Source organism: Manis javanica, chromosome 12 (assembly GCF_040802235.1).
Source record: "Manis javanica isolate MJ-LG chromosome 12, MJ_LKY, whole genome shotgun sequence".
NCBI lineage: Eukaryota > Metazoa > Chordata > Mammalia > Pholidota > Manidae > Manis > Manis javanica.
In genome coordinates this window covers 72,472,088-72,492,265 of record NC_133167.1, presented here as the reverse complement: position 1 = coordinate 72,492,265, position 20,178 = coordinate 72,472,088, and the positions used below count along the sequence as shown (strand labels likewise).

At 42.9% G+C, this 20,178-nt stretch overlaps 1 pseudogene; it reads right to left on the bottom strand.

Moving 5' to 3' along the window:
• The window catches only part of LOC140845287 (peroxisomal coenzyme A diphosphatase NUDT7-like), an 82,306-nt pseudogene that overhangs the window by 4,494 nt on the left and 57,634 nt on the right, over window positions 1-20,178 (bottom strand).

Sequence of the window (20,178 nt, the reverse complement as noted above, 5' to 3'; positions counted from 1 at the left end):
GTGTGGGATTCTAATTTTGGAACCATTCGTTCACACAACAAATCATTTATGGAACTACTTTTTTGTGCCAGACACCAATTCTCACACTTGTGGTAGTAAGTGGGGAAGAAGGCCAAAACAAAAACACTTTTACTTGAATCCTTCGAAAAGAATGGGCTTTGAGAACTTCCCTCACTTCTCACTTTTCTCTACATGCCCCCAAAAGATGCCTTGTACACACAGAGATTTACACTGATGGATAAAAAAAACTAAAAGGATAATGAAAAGGGCAATGTTATTAATAGATAACCCTCACTGAGACCTCACCATGTTCTGGGCATGCTGTTCACTAGGGGTTTTTTCAGAGTCCTCAAACAGTTCTACAAGCTACTATTTTTTTTTTAAGTTTTCCTTTATTTGTTAGTTGAGGTGAAATTCACATAACATGAAATTAACCATTTCAAATTGAATGATTAGTGACATTTAATACATCACAAGGTTGCACAACCACCACCACTCCCTAGTTCCAGAACAGTTTCATTGCCCCAAAAGGTGGCTCTGTACCCACTAAGCAGTTGATTCCCCACCTCCCTCTCCTCCCTGCCCCTACTTTCTGTGGATTTACACATCCTAGAGAATTTCATATCAATGTATTTATATGATATGGGACCTGTTGTGTCTGGCCTCTTTCACTTAGCATGATGTTTCTGAGGTCCTTCCACACTGTAGCATGAATCAGTCCTTATTCCTTTTTCTGGCCGAATAGTATTCCACTGTATGTATATATCACATTTTGTTATCTATGTATCCATCTACTGATGGATATATATCCTACTAATATGCTATTATAATTTCCACTTTTAGATAAGGGAACTAAGGCTCAAAGAGGTTAAATAATCTGAACAGGCTCAAACAAGGGGTAAGTAGTGTAGCTGGAATGTAAACTATGTTAATTCTAGAGCCCATGCTCTTAATCAGCATACCACACACTTATTAAGAGTTTACTAAACACTGGAAATATAGTCACTGGGGCCATTAGCAATAACCTGTGCCTGTGTTTCTGCATCTTCTTGCATATGTACATAGAAGAAAAGGACTCTCTTTTCAGTGCACTGCCCCTTCCACCTATATCCTTGACTCAACACCTTCCCTTCCTGACTTCAGAACTGATTGTGTCTCCATTTGCGCCATCCGTAAATAAATCTGCCCTTTCTTACCTCTGTCTTGTGATGATTTCTCTCCTGTCTTAGGCACGGGTGTAAATCTCCAGTCTTCTCTCTGCACAACTGAACTTGTCAGCACAGGTGACCTCAATTTCTTTTACACTCCTTCCTGCCCATGCCCACCACTGTTCCCACTGAGCTGTCACAGAGACCTCAGGCTCAGCAGAGGTCCTGGGTCTGCCTCTTCTCAACTGTCTGCTGTGGGGGTAACATCGGCGTACACCTCCTGGGTCAGGGAGGCGGCCACGTGAGCTGAGGGCTGAAATATTTATTAATGAGAACTCGTAAGGCCAGTTCTTGATGTTTAGAAATGAAATCAAGAGGTCATGTTGGCATTTTTAGCACCAGGGCCAATATATCTGTGTAACAATAAACTAGATGCCATTCTAAATTTTGTAGTATTCTACAGTGTAAAGTTCCACTTGGGCAAGCTTTTTAAAAAATGAAAGAAAACTTCTTAAAGTTCCTCTCTGCTACTAAATCAGGAACACTGGGAACTGCTACAATACGTAGAAACCTCACACACCTTCGTTGTCACTTCTAGTTATGAGAGCAGGTGAAAAGAACGTGGATGGGTATGTTTCTACTGTCTTGAACATTCACCACCCAAATGTGTAAGAAACAGACCTAATGTTTATGTTCCTCTGAAAAAGTACTCCACTGTGTGGGCACATTCAGCGCCGAGAATTGAGTTCCAGAGCATGGAGCAAAGCCCATACCTTGGCAGGAAGGACCGATGACCAGGGTCCCCTTCCCCACCTACCGGGGGGAAATCTGTGAGTCCTACTGTGTGACTCCAGGGAAGGACAGAGCTAGAGTTACCTTTTTAAAAATAATGTGACCTTTTCACATCAGAGTTTATGATCTAAGATGATTTTCACATAATAATCAACAGGCAAAGCTACTCTGAGTGAAAGAGACCAGAGACCCATTTTGGTCTTTTCAAGATTTTCTACATTATTATTATTTTTTTGTCTGATAATTCAAAAAATGTCTTTCAGCTTCTCCTTTGCTTTTTAGCAGAGCTGGGAACAGGCCCCAGCCTTGTGGCACCCAGTGAAGTGTCTCCCGTTGGAAACTGGATTTTCATCATCTTGCTTATTTATTATGTCATGGTTGCCTGGCCCAGACAGAAGAGTCCAAAGTCTAATCCCAAATCCACAAACCTTCAGCTGATTCCTCAGCTTTTTTCCACCCTCATGGGGATATTTTTCGTTATTCTGCTTAAAAAACCATGTTATGGCCCATTTTCTTTTTTGTATGTGGATAACTTTGAAATTAATGCTTCTTCAACTTTTCCTCAGAAGTTTCCCCAATTGTGAGGGAGAATGATGTACCCAGGGCTGTACTCAGGGGATCGGCAGCCCCAGCTTGACATTGCCTTAAAATACAACAGTTTATCTTAATACCTCAGGCCATGTCTGCTCATGGCACTAATGACAGGTGACATGTACAGAATCCTTGCCAAGGGCCAGGGCTGTTTTAGGTGCTTTACATTTACTCTGTGAAACCCTCACTGCAACTTTATGAAGTAGGCACAATATTTTGTCCTCATTTTGCAAGTAGAGACTGTGGTACAGAGAGGGTAAGTAACCAGAACAAAGTCACATAGCTGGCAAGGAGAGAGGCTGCATCCAAACATGTGTAGCCAGTTTCAGGGCCCAGGTTCTTAGTTTACATGCTCCAGAATTTTCATATTATACCTGGGGTGAGATTAGTCTAAAATAGTGGTTCTCAGTGGGGGCAATTTTGCCCCCCTACCCTGTGCCTGGACAGTAGGCAATATCCAGAGACATTTGTGATTGTCACAAAGATGTGTGTGTGTGTGTGTGTGTGTGTGTGTGTGTGTGTGTGTGTGTGTGTGTGTGTGTGTGTGTGTGTGTTACTGGCACCTAGTGGGGAGAAGCCGTGGATGATGTGAAACCTCTCACAACAGAGAATTAACCAGTTTAAGAAACCCTGTCTAAAACTATTTTAAATTACCTGCTAGCTAAATTAGTTATTTTTCTTTACAAAACCTCTCCAAAATTGCTCTCTGATCCTGTGGCGTCTTGTACCCCTGGACATCACAATTCTGAAAGACTATTTGAGAATCTGTGGCCTCAAAATATGTGCAAGGGACAAAGTTTTGTGGAGTTTTCAATGTCCTGAGACTTGAGTGGCAGGAGCCTTTTTGTTACCTACCTTCTCTGACCAGAGGGTGAACAACAGATGGAGTTTTCCTTCTTTTGCCAGCAACGGTAAGAGGATGAAGTATTTGTCAGATGACAGTGATGGTCCCAACATGATGCTTTCTTAAACGGACCTTAGCATCATCTATCAAACTGTTTCTAAAATAGAAACAAACCAAACATTATAGTAACCAGAGTTATGATAAAAGACTCGTAGTCCTGTGTATGTTTCGGCTTTGTTGTGTATCTTGGAACTCACCATTTCTGAGTTGCCATGCGCTTTTCAATCACATGACTGTAGACAAGATAAAATAAGGCAAAAAGCTACTAAGAACACAGTTTAGTACACAAGTTCACTTTGAAACCTAACTTAAATTATGATGAAATATTCTTTCAGTAATGCAATACTTAAATATTGAAATCCATAATCATGTTCAGGGAGGACAGGTTTGCTGAAAAAGTCATTGTTAAGGTGAGACCCTTGTAAGGTTGGGGACTTTCTCTTAACCAGGCCCTTATCTCATCTTATCAAACCCTATGTCTTCAACTGCTTTGTATCAGTGGTTCCTAAACTTTAGTGGCAAGAGTCATCCAGAGGGCTGGTTACAATGTGGATTGCTGGGCCCACCCCACAAGTGTGGCTCAGTAAATCTGGGGTGGGGCCTGGGAATCTGCATTTATATCAAAGTCCAAGTAATGGTGATGCTGACGGTGCACCAGGGCAGCACACACTGAGAATCAGTGGCTGGTGATATGCAAGTACATGGATTTATAACAACTGGTGCCCTGAATTCATGACTGTGAATTTGTCACGGTCCTTTTGACAGGTATATTTTGTTGCTGGTTTGATGTTGATGAGATGGTAGGTTAAATAATCCAACCCTCCCCCCACAATTCATGTCCACCCAGAAGCTCAGAATGTGACTTGATTTGGAAACAGGGTCTTTGCAGATGTAATTAAAGATCTTGAGATGAAATCATCCTGTTTTTAGGGTGGGACCCCAATCCAACGACTGGTATCCTTATAAGACGAGGGGACCTAGAAAGATACACACACACACACAAACACACACACACACACACACACACACACACACACACACACACACACACACACACAGGGAAGAGGCCATGTAAAGGTGGAACAATGCTGCTATAACCTAAGGAACTCCAGAAGCCATCAGAAGCTGCCCACAAGCAAGGAAGACTCCTCCCCTAGAGCCTTGAGAGAAAGTGTGGCCCTGCTGATGCCCTGCTTTTGGACTTCCAGCCTTCGGACCCATAGGAGAATACACTCCTGTTGCCTTAAGCCACCCAGTATGTGGTACCTTGTATGGCAACCCTAGAAACTAATGGTGTGGTTTTAACTTTTCTGTGGGAAAGGCAGTTTTGCATAGTAGGCAAAATCAGATGTTTAAGTCAGCCAGAACTGGTTTTAAAGTATTTAGGAATGAACTCTCTGGGTCTTGAATGTATTTGTGAGGATTTAATGACATGATTCTTATACTATGTCTGGCACTCAGCTAGTGCCCAGTGAATGGTAACTGCTGTCATGTCTCCATCATCAGCTGGGCTGTTATTTGCCCCTTTCTCCAGGTCAGGATGCTCAGTGATTGGATAATAGCCGAGGATTTCAAAAACCACCAGATGCCTGAAATGAATCACAGAATGCTGGCCCTAAAGGAGACCCTGGGTGCATCCTATGCACACAGGCCCCCCCAGAGCACGCACCCTACCGAGTGCGGCTTTTATGAGGCCCCAGAACGGACCACAGGGACCACCAGCAGAAGCAAAAGTCTGCAAAAACTTGTCTGTTCCTATCAGGGGCTGGTCCTTGTAATAATCACCATAAAAACACCACCAGGAGCAGCCACCATGGACTCGCCCTTTACCCGCTTTTCTCCTTTTATCCTCACAGCAGCCGGGTGAGGTGAGAACACGGTCACATCGAGGCTCCGAGAGGTTCTGTGACCGAGAACCCAGAGCTGCCCCGTGCAAGCTCGTGGTTTCTGAGGTCGAACCTTGGAGACCCGGTAAGCCGAGGAGGGAAGCGGGCTGGGCAGGGGCCAGGGGCAGGGAGTGGGCCCGTGACCACCAGGCCCGGCTCTACCTCCGGCGGGAAGGGTGCCAAGCCCCGGGCCTGAGCGCTGCCTGGTGAACAGTCCTGCCCGCGGCCGTGATGTGCGGCCCCGCCGCGACCAAGGCTGGTGCAGGGCGAGCTCCGGGTGCCAGGGGCCGGAAGGCTTTACCTGACTGGCTCTGCGGGGCGAGCGCGGGTGTGGGGCGAGTGCGGGTGCGGGGCTTAGAGCCAGGGCTTCCGGAAGTGCAGATCGATTTCTGCCCAGCTCCTGGCTCTACCTCAAGAACTAGAAGCGGGTGAGGAATTATCAAGTTGACAAGTGTAAAAGAGGGAAAAAAAGTAAAGTGACAATGCAGTGCTGGCGGATTCTGATACATTCGCCATTGCTGCGAGGTTAAGTTGGTTCAACTTTCCTGAGCAGCAGTCAGCGCGCGTTTCCTGAGCACTTACAACGGGCTGGGTGCAGATCCCACAGGAGCGGAGTCACGTGGAGCTTACGTGCAAATGGGAGAGAGAAACACGAATAAAAAAATTCCATGAAACAGAAGGGCCTTTAGTTCTCGGAGAGCATGAGGGAGAAACGTGGCCAAGTCAGGTCAGAGAAGACTCAGCAGAGAGAACGGAAACGGACAGGACCTTGAAAGCAGCTGTACTCCAAGTGGGGTCCTGGGACCAGCCACAGCAGCCTCTGGGTGCTTTTAGAAATGTAGGCTCCTGGGCCCACCCCAGAACTGCTGGATCAGAAACAGGGAGTAAGGTCCAGCCATCTGCACTGTAAGGGGATTCTGATACTCCCAGAGCTGGGTCTCTCAGGTATGTGTGGGGAGTAAAACAAGGGAAAGGGGCAGGGGAAAGAGCTCAGGAAAAAGGTCAAGTTTGGGCAAAGGTAGTGTGGTGTGCCAAGAGCCCAGAAGTGGCTGGAGAAGAGCAATGAGAAGGACCCTGTTCCCAGCTGACGCTTCAGAGCTGAGGCTGCAGAAACGTAGGGCCAGACTGACTTCTCCATCCCGCACAGAAGGTGCCATGTTTTGGGCCCACGATATTTTTAGGGACCCACAAAAATGTTTCCATTTTAATTTCTTTTACTATCAGACAAAGAAAATAAAATAATAAGCAATATATAGTAATGAATTCAGCCTGAATTATATTCAAGTTTATACCAATGCAGTCATAAAATATAATTCATTTTATTATTATTATAAAAGAAGGAGTCCACAGAAACTAAATTACCCAGAGCCCGTGAATGGGTGGTCATGGGACACTCGGGCCATAGTTCCGGACACCTTTAAAACCACCGAGTTCAGATGTTCTCCTGGCCAGTCCTTGCTGAGGCTGGGAAAGCCCGATCCCAAAGCTTGAGGACATCTTGGTAATGACAATGGCACTTCACTGACATTAGTGCACTTAATCTTCAGAGCAACCCCATGAAGCAGACATATTACCATCCTCACTTTCCAAATCAGGAAACAGAAAATGTCTTGCTTAAGGTCCTACAGCTGGGATTCAAAGTCAGATCATTCTGAGTTCCCGTATTTAGGCACTACCTCTTGGAAGCAACTGACCTATGAATTATGTGGATGGGATTGTTAGTGAGAAGGAGATATATGAACTTCTCATCCAATACCCAGGATATAGCTACTCTGTGCTAGGCTTGTCTCAGTTGCCGCCCCCTGGCCTCTGGGGCCTCCTAGTGTACCGGAGGTGAATCAGCTCTAGAAAGGCACAGGGCCCTCTCAGTTCTGTATGAGATGGGGACGGACAGTGGTTAGATTAAGTTGGGGGCTGAAAAATCGCCATCTGAGGATTTTACTTTCTCTTCTTTCAGATGTCCTTTGAAGATGAGCAGAGAGGCTCAGAGTGGTCGAGTGCCTTGCCCACGGTCACACAGCAGGTAAATGGTGGAGCCAGGTTTCAATCCCATCCGCTGAGCTGCAGCTGGTGCTCCAGTGGGATTTGAGGGATAGGTGGGATTTTAAAAGTCCAAGGTGGGGAAGATGGCATTCCAGGCAGAGGGAACAGCAGAAACCAAGTTTGGGTGAAGAGTCTTGTTCAGAGGGGCTGTTAGTATAGCCTGGCCAGAAGAAAATGGGCATTTTGCAGAGTAGAGCCCAGGGAACAGCTGAAAGGGCTTTGGAAGCCAACGCAAGATGACGGGTCACCTTTTTCCTAAAGGGAGAAGAATAACAGGTTTGGGTTTTCCAGTAGAGCTCTGTGGAAGCAGGTTGGTGCTGGATAAAGGATACTTTAAACCTTGCAAAATTTCCATACCGTTGACATCAGAGTGTGGCAGGGGTTGGATTGCTTTAATGTGGAAAAACAGCATCTTGTGCTGTGTCCCAAGAGAGTATGTACAGCGTCTTCTTTCAACATCACTGCTGTTAAAATACTTTGCTTTTACGGCTTTTGTAGGCTGGAAGCCATAGTGCAGGGAACATCACAAGGTGAAATGCATGTATATATATATATATATATATAGTACATACACATACATGCTACATGTACATAGGTGTCACATGTGTATACACCTCCATATCTGCAAAACAACACAGGCTTCACAGTTCATGGGAAATGTCTTTTAGGGGAAATGACTTGTTCCTGAAGTGTTTGCACACAGATTTGTTGGTAGTCACATAATTCTGGAAATGTGTTGACAAGTAACTGCAAAATGGCTAAGGCAAAGACACCACCTCAAAGTGCGGTTCTCTCAAAGCACAACCCAGGGGTCAGAGTGGAGCTTATCTGCAACGTGCCCACCTGGCACCCTCGTTTGAGCAGCTCCTCTTAGGCAGGCCTGCGTGGTACAAAGATAAGAAAGTACCAACCAGCCTTCAGGAGCAAAGGATGCCTGGGGAAAAGACATAAGCAAACAATTAGCTTTAATGCCAGATAAGTGCTCAATGCGGGAGAGGGGCCGAGTGCTCTGGGGAGTGCGGAGCAGTAGGCAGGCAATTCATTTTGCTTGGAAGTAGGCAGCGGGTCTAGGTGGGCTGTGGAGAGAATAAAGATAGCTGGGAATGTTGAGCACTTAGCATTCTTGTTCTAGGAAAATAATGCTCAAGGAATGGGAGTTTCCTCCGCTCCTTCAATTTGCAGGAAGGTCTCTAGACTCTTGGAGGGAAGTCTCGGGAGGGCTTTCAAATTAAGTCTCAGTACCCATCAGAGTATAACGGTTACACTTGCTGGGTTGGGTATTTGAAAAGCAGAAACTTCCCCCTGTTGCTGCCAACTGACTGCCCCTTCCTCCATGAACTCCAACCTCTCCCTCTCCCTCCCATCAGGGAGAGTTTAGCAGGCACAGCCTTCCCTCCTTTTGGAGAGGAAGTTGAGAAAGGACTAGGTTTAAATGGGGATTTGTCTATGAATGGGTCAGGGTCCTCAGCATCAAAATCATCTGAGGGTGAGGATGCTGAGTAGACAACTCAGGGCCCCGGGTCCTACCCAGCAGGTACTTATTCAGGGTAGATGTTCACCTAGGCACATGCATTTCTAAGGAGGCATCTCGGGGATTCTGCTATAAAGGTTGATGACTCTGGTTTGAGTGCTCCAAAGGGAGATGTCTGCTGTAAAGAAACAAAGGCCCCCTCTTTCTAGCACTTGATGTGGCAGCCCTGTGGGAAGGCTAGATAGTGGGCACCAGTGCCAGGAGGTCTGCACTGGAATAGTCTTCCTTTCTGATCTTGAGAGCTGGCAACTCCAGCAGGTCTGTCTCGGGAGAGGCTCCAGGAAAGTTGAGTGCATTGTTTTTAGAAAGTTGGCTGGAATGGACAGATGCCCTTGAGGTAGTCCTTGCTTTTTTTAACTGGAAAGGAAAGAGCTTGTGAGTTTGGTTCAGCATTTTCTCAGCTTGAGTGCGCGTTCTTGGCTGGGCATGAAGTTGGATTTTGGGGAGAGAGACATGACAGTTGGTCTTTGCTCTTGAGCATTTGGTGTCCAATACAGTGGTGACTTTAGTCTGCCCAGCAGTCTCCTGGTGCTGATTCAACATGTAGGTCCTTGAGCTGCAGCCTTGGGCAACTGACTCAGGTGAGACCTGCACATCTGCATTTGCAGCCACACCCTTGGATGATTCTCTTATGTCTACACTTTGAAGTTGGAAGAAATGGAACTTAAATCTGAGAAAAAGTAAGAGTGGACACCAGCCAGGCCTAGGATGTCTGGATAGGCACCTGAGCCAAGAGGTCAATGACCTGAGACAGCCCTGGATTTCTGGCAGCAGGTGTGGACTGGGAACTAAAGGTTAGACAGGAATTAGAGGGAAAATGCTCCTAGAATTGCCCTGGGTGACAAAAATGTAAATTGCTGGTAATTTATTTCCAGGCACTGCAAATGTGATTTTTCAAATTAATTCATGGCATTTTCCATCCATGTTTAATTTTCACTGGGTAACAGTAAAACATATATGCTTTCATATTAAGATGCCTTAAATCTCTTGAGTTTTCATGAGTGAGGCCTGCCAAAAACTGACAAAAACTGCTGGGCACGCATCATTCACGTATTTTAGACCCATGTTGGTTCTCATTTACGTGCACTTTTAGAAATGAAATAAAGGTTATTTATGTCTGATTCCTTTACTGTCATGTAATCTTTTCATAATGGAACAATCAAGTAGGTTTAATTACCGGTAACAACTGTGCTGGGAGATTTGTACTCTAAATGAAGGCTCGGCCTAGGATGCACGTAATGGCGTGACCATGCCACACAGTGAGGAGCAGTCTGGTCTCAATTAGCTTGGGAATTAGTCGTGGAATTGGCTTAAGATTTTCCAGTGCATGTGGGAAGCTCAGTGTCTGTGGGAGAAACATGAGTCTCATCTGCAGAGAATTCACTTCCTGGCTCTGGGTTTGCCCAGCAGGAGCTCATAGCTCAACCCTGGTTATATATACTTTATATATATATATATATATATATATATATATATATATATATATATATATATATATATATATATATATATATTATATATATATATATATATATATATATATATATAAATGCTTTTGTAATTGAGGATGGGAAATGGAAACTCCTGTCTGTCCCCAAATCCAGACTCTGCCATTCCCCTACTTTGGTGCCTTATCCAACCCATCCCTTATATCTTAGTGAAAACCATGCTATCTGTGCTCTGCTCAGAGGAATGACACGTTCTGGTGTGTAGCCTCTCCTGCTATATCCAGAATAATAACACCCCTGGGTGGGCAGAGAGACAGATGGACAAACCCTTGAGAAGGAGGGTGTCAGTTTGCTGCTAGCCTCTGGTTTCCTGTTTGTCCTATGGCTGACTCTCTTAAAATGGCCACTCAGGTGGCTCTTTTCTGTGGACTCTGAGGGAACCCTCACAGATTTTGTTCCCCACTCTAGACGCAGATTTGCAAAGTATGGCTGGCAACTTTTTAGAGCTTAAAAAGTAAAACCTGAAGAGGAGCGGAGGAACTCTCCTCCCAAAACCACATAGAATTATGAAAATATAACAAAGACAACTTCCTAAAATAGAGACCCATGTGCCCAGAGGACACAGGACAACATCCAGACCACATCCACACCTGCGAGAATGCAGCGCCTCACGAAGGGGGAGAGGAAGGCCACAAACTAACAAGAAGGAAAGCTCCTCCAGCTGTCACTCGTACCAGCTCTGCAAACTATCTCTATCACCATGAAAAGGCAAAACTACAGGCAGACAAAGATCATAGAGACAACACCTGAAAAGGAGACAGACCTAACCAGTCCTTCTGAAAAAGAATTCAAAATAAAAATCATGAATATGCTGACAGAGATGCAGAGAAAAATGCAAGAGCAATGGGATGAAGTCCAGAGGGAGATCACAGATGTCAGGAAGGAGATCACAGAAGTGAAACAATTCCTGGAAGGATTTATAAGCAGATGGATAAGATGCAAGAGGCCATTGAAGGAATAGAAGCCAGAGAACAGGAACGTATAGAAGCTGACACAGAGAGAGATTAAAAGGATCTCCAGGAACAAAACAACACTAACAGAACTATGAGACCAATCCAAAAGGAATAATATTCGTATTATAGGGGTACCAGAAGAAGAAGAAAGAGGAAAAGGGATAGAAAGTCTCTTTGAAGAAATAATTGCTGAAAACTTCCCCAAACTGGGGGAGGAAATAATCAAACAGACCACGGAAATACACAGAACCCCCAACAGAAAGGATCCAAGGAGGACAACACCAAGACACATAATAATTAAAATGGCAAGGATCAAGGACAAGGAAAGAGTTTTAAAGGCAGCTAGAGAGAAAAAGGTCACCTATAAAGGAAAACCCATCAGGCTAACATCAGACTTCTTGACAGAAACCCTATAGGCCAGAAGAGACTGGCATGATATATTTAATACAATGAAACAGAAGGGCCTTGAACCAAGGATACTGTATCCAACACGACTATCATTTAAATGTGATGGTGGGATTAAACAATTCCCAGACATGCAAAAGCTGGGGGAATTTGCTTCCCACAAACCACCTCTACAGGGCATCTTACAGGGACTGCTCTAGATGGGAGCACTCCTAAAAAGAGCACAGAACAAAACACACAACATATGAAGAATGGAGGAGGAGGAATAAGAAGGGAGAGAAGAAAAGAATCTCCACACAGCTCAATAAGCGAGCTAAGTTGGCAGTAAGATACTAAAGAAGCTAACCTTGAACCTTTGGAAACCACGAATCTAAAGCCTGCAATGGCAATAAGTACATATCTCTCAATAGTCACCCTAAATGTAAATGGACTTAATGCACCAATCAAAAGACATAGAGTAATAGAATGGATAAAAAAGCAAGAACCATCTATATGCTGCTTACAAGAAACTCACCTCAAACCCCAAAGACAAGCACAGACTAAAAGTCAAAGGATGGAAAAAACATATTTCAGGCAAACAACAGTGAGAAGAAAGCAGGGGTTGCAGTACTAATATCAGACAAAATAGACTTCAAAACAAAGAAAGTAAGCAACGAGATAAAGAAGGACACTACATAATGATAAAGGGCTCAGGTCAACAAGAGGATATAACCATTATAAATATATATGCAACCAACACAGGAGCACCAGCATTTGTGAAACAAATACTAACAGAACTACAGAGAGAAATAGACTGCAATGCATTCATCTTAGGAGACTTCAACACACCAACTCAGCTCCAAAGGATAGATCCACCGGGCAGAAAATAAGTAAGGACACACAGGCATTGAACAACACACTAGAACACGATGGACCTAACAGACACCCTATAGAACTCTACATCCAAAAGCAACAGGATATACATTCCTCTCAAGTGCACATGGAACATTCTCCAGGATAGACCACATACTAGCTCACAAAAAGAGCCTCAGTAAATTCCAAAATATTGAAATTCTACCAACCAATTTTTCAGACCACAAAGGTATAAAACTAGAAATAAAATTCTACAAAGAAAAACAAAAAGGCTCACAAACACATGGAGGCTTAACAACATGTTTTCTAAATAATCCATGGATCAATGAACAAATCAAAATAGAGATCAAGGAATATATAGAAACAAATGACAACAAAAACACAAATCCCCAACTTCTGTGGGATGCAGCGCGAAAGCAGTCTTAACAGGAAAGTATGTAGCGATCCAGGCACACCTGAAGAAGAAAGAACAATCCCAAATGAATAGTCTAACATCACAATTATCGAAATTGGAAAAAGAAGAACAAATGAGGCCTAAAGTCAGCAGGAGGGATATAATAAAGATCAGAGAAGAAATAAAGAAAATTGAGAAGAATAAAACAATAGCAAAAATCAATGAAATCAAGAGCTGGTTCTTTGAGAAAATAAACAAAATAGATAAGCCTCTAGCCAAACTTATTAAGAGAAAAAGAGAATCAACACAAATCAACATAATCAGAAATGAGAATGGAAAAATCATGACAGACCCCACAGAAATACAAAGAATTATTAAAGATTACTATAAAAACTTATATGCCAACAAGCTGGAAAACCTAGAAGAAATGGACAACTTCCTAGAAAAATACAACCTCCCAAGACTGACCAAGGAAGAAACACAAAAGTTAAACAAAACAATTACGAGCAAAGAAATTGAAACGGTAATAAAAAAACTGCCCAAGAACAAAACCCCGGGGCCCGACGGATTTACCACGGAATTTTATCAGACACAAAGAGAAGACATAATACCCATTCTCCTTAAAGTGTTCCAAAAAATAGAAGAGGAGGGAATACTCCCAAACTCATTCTATGAAGCCAACATCACCCTAATACCAAAACCAGGCAAAGACCCCACCAAAAAAGAAAATTGCAGACCAATACCCCTGATGAATGTAGATGCAAAAATACTCAATAAAATACTAGCAAACAGAATTCAACAGTATATCAAAAGGATCATACACCATGACCAAGTGGGGTTCATCCCAGGGATGCAAGGATGGTACAACATTCGAAAATCCATCAACATCATCCACCACATCAACAAAAAGAAAGACAAAAACCACATGATCATCTCCATAGATGCTGAAAAAGCTTTCGACAAAATTCAACATCCATTCATGATAAAAACTCTCAGCAAAATGGGAATAGAGGGCAAGTACCTCAACATAATAAAGGCCATATATGATAAACCCACAGCCAGCATTATACTGAACAGTGAGAAGCTGAAAGCATTTCTTCTGAGATCAGGAACCAGACAGGGATGCCCACTCTCCCCACTGGTTATTTAACAATAGTACTGGAGGTCCTAGCCATGGCAATCAGACAAAACAAAGAAATACAAAGAATCCAGATTGGTAAAGAAGAAGTTAAACTGTCACTATTTGCAGATGATATGATACTGTACATAAAAATCCCGTTATAGACTCCACTCCAAAACTTACTAGAACAGATATCAGAATACAGCAAAGTTGCAGGATACAAAATGAACACACAGAAATCTGTAGCTTTCCTATACACTAACAATAAACCAATAGAAAGAGAAATCAGGAAAACAATTCCATTCACAATTGACATCAACAAGAATAAAATACCTAGGAATAAACCTAACCAAAGAAGTGAAAGACTCTATACTCTGAAAACTACAAGTCACTCTTAAGAGAAATTAAAGGGGACACTAATAAATGGAAACTCATCCCCTGCTCATGGCTAGGAAGAATTAATATCATCAAAATGGCCATCCTGCCTAAAGCAATATACAGATTTGATGCAATCCCTATCAAATTACCAGCAACATTCTTCAATGAATTGGAACAAATAATTCAAAAATTCATATGGAAACACCAAAGACCCCGAATAGCAAAGCAATCCTGAGAGAGAAGAATAAGGTAGGGGGGAATCTCACTCCCCAACTTCAAGCTCTACTACAAAGCCATAGTAATCAAGACAATTTGGTACTGGCACAAGAACGGAGCCACAGACCAGTGGAACAGATTAGAGACTCCAGAAATGAACCCAAACATATATGGTCAATTAATATTTGATAAAGGAGCCATGGACATACAATGGCAAAATGACAGTCCCTTCAACAGATGGTGCTGGCAAAACTGGACAGCTACATGTAGGAGAATGAAACTGGACCATTGTCTAACCCCATATACAAAGGTAAACTCAAAATGGATCAAAGACCTGAATGTAAGTCATGAAACCATTAAACTCTTGGAAAAAACATAGGCAAAAACCTCTTAGACATAAACATGAGTGACCTCTTCTTGAACATATCTCCCCAGGCAAGGAAAACAACAGCAAAAATGAGCAAGTGGGACTACATTAAACTGAAAAGTTTCTGTACAGCGAAAGACACCGTCAATAGAACAAAAAGGAACCCTACAGTATGGGAGAATATATTTGAAAATGACAGATCCGATAAAGGCTTGACATCCAGAATATATAAAGAGCTCACATGCCTCAACAAACAAAAAACAAATAACCCAATTAAAAAATGGGCAGAGCAACTGAACAAACAGTTCTCTAAAAAAGAAATACAGATGGCCAACAGACACATGAAAAGATGCTCCACATCGCTAATTATCAGAGAAATGCAAATTAAAACTACAATGAGGTATCACCTCACACCAGTAAGGATAGCTGCCATCCAAAAGACAAACAACAACAAATGTTGGCGAGGCTGTGGAGAAAGGGGAACCCTCCTACACTGCTGGTGGGAAAGTAAATTAGTTCAACCATTGTGGAAAGCAGTATGGAGGTTCATCAAAATGCTCAAAATAGACCTACCATTTGACCCAGGAATTCCACTCCTAGGAATTTACCCTAAGAACGCAGCAATGAAGTTTAAGAAAGACAGATGCACCCCTATGTTTATCGTAGTGCTATTTACAATAGCCAAGATTTGGAAGCAACCTAAATGTCCATCGGTAGATGAATGGATAAAGAAGATGTGGTACATATACACAATGGAATACTACTCAGCCATAAGAAGAGGAAAAATCCTACCATTTGCCCCAACATACATGGAGCTGGAGAGTATTATGCTCAGTGAAATAAGCCAAGCAGAGAAAGAGAAATACCAAATGATTTCACTCATCTGAGGAGTATAAGAACAAAGGAAAAACTGAAGGAACAAAACAGCAGCAGAATTACAGAACCCAAAAATGTACTAACAGGTACCAAAGGGAAAGGAACTGGGGAGGATGGGTGGGCCGGGGGGGATAAGGGGGGGGGAGAAGAAGGGGGGTATTAAGATTAGCATGCATAGTGGGGGGAGGGAGAAAGGGGAGTGAGGGCTGTACAACACAGAGAGGACAAGTAGTGATTCTACATTTTGCTATGCTGATGGACAATGACCGTAATGTGGTTTTCAGGGGGGACCTGATATAGGGGAGAGCATAGTAAACATAGTATTCTTCATGTAAGTGTAGATTAAAGATTAAAAAAAAATCAGTTCCTGTGTGCTGACCTCCAATGAGTTCTGCACAGTGGTATAGAGGGCATGTCAAAGTGTGGGCAAAGGGTCTGTTTGTTTCTATGCAGAAGATCAAGGCCTAGCTTGGCTACCCAGAAAATGAACTAAGATATGATATGAGGAGGAGCTTCTGGCATCAGCACTCTCTGGAGGACTTGTGCTGGGGGATGATCATCAAAAAGCCTCCACAGGGATCCAGGCGATGCTGCAGTTGTGGCTGCGTCCACCCCACTGTTTCCTGGACTTGCCATAGGAATGAGGAGGGAGATGTCTAGGCTGGCATGTGCATACAGTGAGACAACGAATTTGACCGGAACTATACTGTTGGAACTCAATCAGGAGTTGGGAGGGGTGCAAGTTGTAGCGCTCCAAAATCTTACAACTATAGACTATCTACAGTTAAAAGAACATATGGGATGTGAACAGATCCCAGAAATGGGTTGCTTTAATTTGTCTGACTTCTCTCAGACTGTTCAAGTACAGTTGGACAATATCCATAATATCATACATAAATTTTCACAAATGCCTAGGGTGCCTAAATGGTTTTCTTGGCTTCACTGGAGATGGCTGGTAATTATAGATTTGCTTTGTTTATGTCACCGTATTCCTATTATGTTAATATGTGTGCACAAGTTAGTTAGTAGTTTAAAACCTATACATGCTTAAGGTACTCTACAAGAAGATATGTCAAAGAAATAATCAATCCTCCCATGTTTTCTTCCGTATGCTACCTCTATAGCTTTTCTTCTTCCTTCCTAATTACAACCCTTAAATAGAATTCGTGCCTCATATCGAATTTACCGAGTATCATAATTCCTCCAGGTGGTAAAGATACCTCGAGACAAGTGCTGGGCATAGAAGCCACAGGGCATAAATCTGCAAAGAAGTAAAAAGCTAACCTTTTCAAACAATATGGCTTCTCTCTCACTTACCAACTTTACATTTCCCTGTATGGCCCCGGAAGATGACTGGTTAGCCAGAGACGGGTAAGATTCCTCAAGGGAGGAACAACCTAAGACAGGCACAGTCGCAGGGGGCCATCAGGTGAGAAATTGGGGAACAACAGTGGTGAAGCTTAGAACCTCACCCCCGCCCCCCATGTTGAGAGAAAGCTTCTGCATCCATGGATGTTTTATTGCCCTTGTCTAGCTCGGATTAGCACATAGTCTACAGGCACACACCTGATCATCTACAATTGCTCTCTTACAACACTAAACTATGTTTTCTACCTTTATCTTGCATCTACCTACCACTTCAGCAGTTTATTAAAAATAAAAATAATAATAAAGGGAAAAAAAAACGGCCACTCAGTGGTCCTTTTGGGGAGGGAGGGTGCTGGTCATTGCCTGAGGTCTTCAGTGGAAGCCAGAAAAGAACACAAACTGTTCTGGAGTTATTTCTAGGATCTGGTGGTGGAGGGTTGTACTTCTAGAACCTTCTGCAATGATGGGAATGTTCTCATCTCTGTTCTGTAAGACAATGGCCATGAACTAAATGCGCCTGTTGAATGCTTGAAATGGAGTTTGTGAGACTGAGTAACTAAATTTTACATTTTATTTACTTTTAGGAAGTTTAGTCACATGTGGCTAGTGGCCACCATATTAGCACAGTCTGAGTGTTGTAAATTCTGAATTTCCTTTCATCCTACAGTCTTCTTGGAAATAATCAGCTTGAGTCCTCCACAAAGGGTACCCTGTCTTCTAGTAAGACACATGCTTTGGGGGAAATTCCTAGAGGTTTCTTCCCAGGGTATCTTGGGAAGAAGAAGGCTAAAAGCATCATTAATTCTTTTCTTTAAAAAAAAAAGTAGGCTCATATTCTCCCCAGCAGGCTTCTCCTAGCATGTTAGTGAGAGATTTGAATCAGGCCTTTAGATTTGCCCAAGACAGTAGGCTATTAGCCACAAAAGTGCTTATTTGTTTATGCCTACTGCACAGCCTCAGCTGTGTGACGTATTGGTACCAACAATCAGATGTCATACCTATTATTAAAGAGTTAATATTCTAGAAGTGGAAATACAATATTTCCCAAAGTGTGTTCCCAGCAACCTCAGACCTGTGAAGTGCCCTGTAGGAGGGCACCGTGGTCAAAAACATTTTGGGAAGGCTGCATTCGATATGCTGTCTTGCAGATATACAATCTGCATTAACATGGCAAAGTTTCCAAAAAGTCCAGCTGTAAAAAAAATGTGCTTTATTTTGTTTAGCTCAACTGTCCTCTGATGTACTTGGCCACAGAGTTCTTTTTGCCCCCATAGTACCCACTCATATGGATCTGAAGCCGTGTTCTGTTCAAGGCACTTAGGGTGGTGCTATGTTAGAGGGATGGGTGGGGATAAAGGGGCAGGATAAGTTATTCCCTGGTGAGTTTTAAGGAAAATTTCATGGGAGCCTGGTACCGCTGCCCACAGGAATGTCCAAAACACTGCCGTTCCTTATTCCTTTAACCTCCTTTATTTTTCTTCATAGTGCTCATCACTAGAAAACACATGTTTAGTTTTTCTTTATTTTCTGCCCCAAATCTGAATTCCAGGAGTCAGGGAGCAATGCATCTCTTTCCTACCACCATTGCCTCAGCACTCCAGGTCATCAATACTTACTTTGTGACTAAATAAGGAAATGAAGAAAACTTTTCAACTAGGCTTTGAAGGACAGGAAGGATTTTGATGGGCTTGAGTGAAGTTGACAGTTCTAACTGGACAAGGATCCACTGTCTGATGCTCCATAAGCCAGACATGGGACACCTGTCTTTTTGTTTCCTTGTTTTTTATTAAGGTATCATTGATATACAATCTTATGCTCAGGTTTCACATGAGCAACATTGTAGTTATTACATTCCCCCCTATTATCAAGTACCCACCACATACCCCATAACAGGCACTATCCATTAGCATAGTAAGATGCTATAGGGTCATTATTTGTCTTTGTGCTATCCTGCCTTCCCCATACCCCCGCCTCATATTATGTGTGTTAATCATAGTACCCCATAATCCCCTTATCCCTCCCCAACCCCTTTCCCTTTGGTAACCACTAGTCCTTTCTTGGGTTCTGTGAGTCTTCTGCTGTTTTGTTCCTACAGTTTTTGCTTTGTTGTTATACTCCACAGATGAGTGAAATTTGGTACTTGTCTTTCTTCACCTGGCTTATTTCACTGAGCAGAATACCCTCTAGCTCCATCTGTGTTGTTGCAAATGGTAGGATTTGTTTTCTTCTTATGGCTGAAGAGTATTCCATTGTGTACATGTGCCACATCTTCTTTATCCATTCACCTGCTGATGGACACTCAGGTTGCTTCCATGTCTTGCTTATTGTAAATAGTGCTGTGATAAACATAGGGGAGCTTATGTCTTTTTGAATCTGTGGTCTTGTTTTCTTCAGGTAAATTCCTAAGAGTGGAATTCCCAGGTCAAATGGTATTTCTATTTTTAGTTTTTTGAGGAAGCTCCATATTGCTTTCCACAGTGTTTGAAGTAATTTACATTCCTACGAATGTGTAGGAGGGCTCCCCTTTCCTACATCCTCACCAGCATTTGTTGTTGCTTGTCTTTTGGATGTTGGCCATCCTAACTGGGGACACCAGTTTTTGCAAAAGGAAAAGGCTTTATGGTGAAGCTGACCAATGAGGGGAAAGGAGACAAAGCTCAAAATCTGTCTTCCTGGCCTTGGAGGGAGCACAGAATTTATGAGAAGGTTTATTCCTATTCAGTAGAGTTTATATATATTTAGCAAGGTTAGTGAAAGTAACAGGAAATGAACAGAGTTGGGACAGGACTGTGCTCTTATGCCTGCCTACACTGAATGTTATAGAAAGTTAACAGGCTACTTTATAC